Source organism: Notolepis coatsorum (assembly GCF_963971535.1).
Source record: "Notolepis coatsorum genome assembly, chromosome: 1".
Taxonomy (NCBI): domain Eukaryota; kingdom Metazoa; phylum Chordata; class Actinopteri; order Aulopiformes; family Paralepididae; genus Notolepis; species Notolepis coatsorum.
Genome location: NC_140165.1, coordinates 242,278,864 through 242,284,863, shown reverse-complemented (window position 1 = coordinate 242,284,863; position 6,000 = coordinate 242,278,864).

The following is a 6,000-nucleotide window of genomic DNA, read 5'->3' as shown; positions in this document are numbered from 1 at the left end:
GCATGGCTCACCAAGCACTTACAAAGATCAATAACAGGACTAGATACCTAGCCAGAATCTCTCATTTTTTAGATCAGTCAGCGATGAAGATTCTTGCTGGAGCACTCATACAGTGTCACTATGACTATGCGTGTGGCTCCTGGTACAACAGTGCCCCCAAAAGTCAGAAAATAAAACTACAGACATCACAAAACAAGCTAATCAGGGTAATACTAAGGCTACCTGCCCGAACCCACCTTGACCCATCTCACTTTGAGATCATGAGATGGCTTAAGGTGGAAGACAGAGTAAACCAGATAGGGATGTGCCTAGTTCACAGAATAGTGCACAGGGTAGTGCCAGTGTACTTTAACAACTACTTCAACCGAATCAGAGACACCCATGCATACCAAACTAGGCACAGCTCAACTGACTTTGTGCCAGTCAGATTCAGGAGCTGTATGGGGAAGGAGTCTTTTCTGTATTCAGCAGCTATCTATTGGAACAGTCTGCCCAGTAGACAATGCCGTTAGATTCAAGTCCAGCCTGAAGACATGGCTCAAAAGGGACTATACTTGACCTAGACACTTAGCTTAAGGCACCCTTGCATGTTGTATGAGTCTGTTATGTATATAAATGTTAAATGGTATATGTGATGTATTGTGATGTCACGTTTTGTATGATGCATGTATTAAGCATCACACTCCCCCACCCCCCTACAAGGACCACAATGGAAATAAACTCCTGAGCTTTTTTGTGTTTCATCCTTGGCAGTATATCCTGACTGTGCTCTCATGTCACATGTTTATTTTTTATATTGTCAAATAAAGTAATTCATTCATCGGGCGTTTGGCTCCGATTAGTTTCATATTCTCGGCTGTGGATGTATTTGCTTAACGGAGCGCCCGGATTGTGTTTCATTCAAGCATAAATTGAAGCATCTTTTCTTTATGCGTGGACTGTGGATTATGAATTACAAGGAATCTGAATCTGTCGATTGTTTAATTGTATCACTGTCACTCACACGTTATTGTGATATTGTAACTGGGATTAAAATGTCTGATGAGATGCGCTGTTTGACGGATTTGAGAAATTGAATGAGCCGTTGACATTAATGAATTTGAGAAAATGCATCTATCTGTTCAAGCAATAGTGTTATCTGATGATGAACATGAGGTGTCACTGGTATAAACTAGGGATGTCCGATATTATCGGCCGATATCGGCATTAAAATGTGATATCGGAAAATATCGGTATCGGTTTAAATTTTTTTATTTTATTTTTTACATTTCTTCAAGTGTCAAGTTTCAAGTTTCTTTAATAGTTGTCATACAGAAGTACAGAATACTTTCATACAAAATGCTTCTTACTGTTACGCTCCAGAGACTGTGCTAGACAAGATAGTATCAAATAACATAGTATAGCATGTAATTTAGAAGAAGAAAATGAGGTCACAGTGTTCGGTATAGACATATGTACAATGTTCTGAGTTACCATATAATATACAATACTATGCAGTGTACTAATGTACAGTACTATCTAGTGCAAAGCAGAAATGGGATGAGGTACAATTTAGGTACAATTTACAGTAAGGTGTACGAGTTGTAGTGCAATCCTTCATCAATAAATATAAAGTGTGGGGAGTGGGTGCTACAGTGTGTTTGTTTAAAGTGGGTGTGTGCTATAAAGTGTGTGGAGTGGGTGCTACAGTGTGTTTGTTTAAAGTGAGTGTGTGCGTGTGGATGTGTGTGCTATGTGCGTTTGGTGGTTGTTGTTGTGTAGTGTTCATTCATTGTTCGTTTAGCAGCCTGATGGCCTGGGGATAGAAGCCAGGCCAGGATAAACCTTTATTTACCCAGGCAAGCAAGTAAGAACAAATTCTGATTTTATTTATTGTCAAAAGTATGCATAATGTTGTGTTAATTCCACAAAAAGAGATATGTAATGTTAATTACCTGAAATTATTCCATTTTTGGGGGGGGGGGGGGGGGGGACCCTGCATATATCAGTATCGGTTGATATCGGTATCGGAAATTAAGAGTTGGACAATATCGGTATATCGGTATCGGTAAAAAAGCCAATATCGAGCATCCCTAGTATAAACCAAAGGTTAATCAATTAAATGCATGTATGGATGCATACAGATTAAAACCTGATTAATAGTGAAACTGTATATAGCCTCCCTCCAAGCCTCTCTGACACGTTATTTCGGGGGTCGCGCCTTGAAAATTCTGGGAACCATGTATTTATATATAAAGTACATGATACCTAAATCGAGCGCATACAGTACAGATATCCTCATAAGTATCTATTAACTCGTATCAATTAGATATCTTTGGGCTTGTTTGTATCTACTTATTCTGAAAGAGTCTAACTAATTATTTTCGCTAGCAATAGATCTTTTGATTATTCATTCCATTATACTGCCAGAAGGCACATTTAAAGAAATATAATCCGATTGATTGGGGTAATGAGGGACTTAATATTAGCCTATAGATTATGCATTTAACTTGTCGGCGAGGCTATTGAGCTGTACTGTATTGTACCCATTCTGCAATCTGTTAATAAAGTTTTAAATCAATCAATCAATGCCGTTAGAAAATCAGGATTTCTGCGATCGACACCTGCTGTCTTTTCAACTGAGGCGGCCGCGCGCACTTATCCTGAGTATCAAGTCTGGTTCGAATTAACGAGACTGAATCAGGGTTCGAGGAACAGGGAAAGCGCGGATTCAAACATCAGGTTAATTTAATCTGGATAATGGGACTTTTGATCGACTTAGGTACGGGGAATAGGGCCCAGGCACATATCACACTACACAATAACTACCATATACTGGCACACATCACAATACACAATGACTACCATACACTGGCACCAGGCACACATCACACTACACAATGACTAACATACACTGGCACACATCACAATACACAATGGCTGAACGGCTCAGGTGACTTTACAACTTATGCCTCATGTTCACCCATTCAATTCACTCAGCCATTCACTTGGACACTCAGCCATTCACTTGGACACACACGAGTTGGAGGCAGCTACGCAAGGCGCCAAGCTGCCTGTCGGGAGGAGTTAGGGGGTTTAGTGTCTCGCTGAAGGACACTTTGACGTGCTGCCGGGATCTAACCAGGAAGTGTCACATTACCAGGCGACCACTCTACCTCCTGAGCCGCTGCCGACCCAACGCTGGGTGTATTTTTTTTTAAAAATCTTTTCCCCCCTTTTTTCCCCTTGATTTTCTCCCATCCCAATGTTAGTCGTTATGCCAATTCCCAATCCCCTTCCTGGTCGCTGCGCTTACCCCCCCCAGTCGGTCTGGGAGAGTGGAGGCTATAACGTGCTTCCTCCGACACACGTCTAGCCAATCAACCGCTTCTTTTCACCCGGCAGTGCGGACTCTCACTGAGAGGGTGTAACGTGTGGAAGGATCACACTACCCCCCTTAGATCCTATCCGCGCTGAGCAGGCGCCCCGACCGAACTGTAGGAGTCGCTGTTTACAACGACCCGGACCCACCCTGCCAGCTTTCCCACCCTCTAATACTGCCAATTGTATTAGTGTGAACGGCCAGCCAAGCTGGTGACAACGCCGGAGCTGTGAGCTGGATTCGAACAGGCGAATCCAGCGTCTCCGGCGTTTGGTGACGAACGCAATCTCCGATACGCCACCTGACCGCCCACACTTGGTGGATTTCTATTGGTTGAGTAGATGCGAGGGAGGTGTGGCTGAGGTCACCAGAGACGAGCGCCGGCGTGTTGTTAGTAATCCTCCTGCAACCTCACATACCCTTCTCATCCTCATACCTTTCTCATCCTCATACCCTTCTCTCATCCTCATACCCTTCTCATCCTCATACCGTTCTCTCATCCTCATACCTTTCTATCATCCTCATACCTTTCTCAACCTCACACCTTTCTCATCCTCACATACCTTTCTCATCCTCACATACCTTTCTCTCATCCTCATACCATTCTCTCATCCTCATACCATTCTCATCCTCACATACCTTTCTCTCATCCTCATACCATTCTCTCATCCTCACATACCTTTCTCTCATCCTCATACCATTCTCTCATCCTCATATCTTTCTCTCATCCTCATATCTTTCTCTCATCCTCATACCTTTCTCATCCTCATACCCTTCTCTCATCCTCATACCTTTATCTCATCCTCACATACCCTTCTCTCATCCTCACATACCTTTCTCTAATCCTCATACCTTTCTCATCCTCATACCTTTCTCTAATCCTCACATACCTCATACCTTTCTCTCATCCTCACATACCTTTCTCTCATCCTCACATACCTTTCTCTAATCCTCATACCTTTCTCTAATCCTCACATACCTTTCTCTCATCCTCATACCCTTCTCATCCTCATACCATTCTCTCATCCTCATACCTCTCTCTCATCCTTGCATACCTTTCTCTCATCCTCACATACCTTTCTCTCATCCTCATACCTTTCTCTCATCCTCATACCTTTCTCTCATCCTCACATACCTTTCTCTCATCCTCACATACCCTTCTCTCATGCTCACATACCTTTCTCTCATCCTCATACCTTTCTCTAATCCTCACATACCCTTCTCTCATCCTCACATACCTTTCTCTCATCCTCACATACCTGGGAACACAGCGAGGCAGAACGCCCAGACTTGTGAATTGACAGAAATGTGTCCTGGGCCCTGTTTCTTGTACGTGGTTCAACTAAGTCGATCAAGATGTCATTATCCAGCTTCAGTTAACCCGATGTTTGAAGCCGGGATTTTCCTGTTCCAAGAAGGTGGATTCAGTCTCGTTAACTCAAGCCAGACTTGATTCTCAGGATCAGTGCGCGCGCCCGCCTCAGCTGAGAAGACAGCAGGTGTCGATCGCAGAAATCCTGATTCTCTAGCGGCATTGATTGATTAATTGATTTAAAACTTTATTAACATATTGCAGTACGGCTCAATCGCCTCGCCGACAAGTTAAATGCGTTATCTATAGGCTAATTTTAAGTCCCTCATTACCTCAATCAATCAGATTATATTTCTTTAAACTTGCCTGCTGGATTGAATAATCAAATGAGATCTTGCTAGCGAAAATAATTAGTTAACTGTTATACAGAATTACGATACGGCTCTCTTACCCATTGATTGATGTATAGTCAATCTTTAACTTATCTCCAATGTGGTCTAACGGGTTGTTCTTTTGACTTTCACACAGACGACCGGGGTTCAAGACCCTAGTCGTCTCCTTCTTTTTGCAATATAGGAATAATTCAATTTGGTGCACGTTGAGAGCTATATAAAGAATGACATCCTCAATGCATGTATTTATAATATTTTAACTTAAAACCAGGCTACTTTGGCGTATAATCATTAATATTATATTCAAAAAAATCATATTGGAAAGACCGGGTTTTGAACCCCGGTCGTGGGTTGGCAGGCTTGAGCACTACCGCTGGACCACTGTGCCAGATGCGATAAATTCATTGTTTATACATTAATGAACGAGAGACCCGTGTTTAGAATATCCTTTGTTATGAATGAAGTTTATCTCTTTATCCTCATTCATTAATGTGACGTCAACGGCTCATTCAATTTCTCAAATCCGTCAAACAGCGCATCTCATCAGACATCTTAATCCCAGTTACAATTGAAATAACCACATAATGTGTACATCGCACGAGCGAGCGCCACCGTCGCCACGGTATATATAACGTGCATTATTTAGGACAAAGTGAATTTAGTATCAGCATTTTGGGACTATTTTACATTTCAAAAGCCCCCTCTGGAAGAATGGAGCACAAGAACGTAATTCAGAATGGTATAATGCAGATCGTAGACTGTGGGAATAGTTTCAGGAAACGGGCCGTCACTTCTTTGCGGGGGCGTGGCGATGGTTCAGGCTAAGTTGAACTTGAACTCTGCTTTCGACCAGGCTCAAACTTTTGGATATGTTGTCATGGTGATTTGGAAAATCCATGTACATGAAACCGGAAAGTCCGGCTAACCCAGTTATC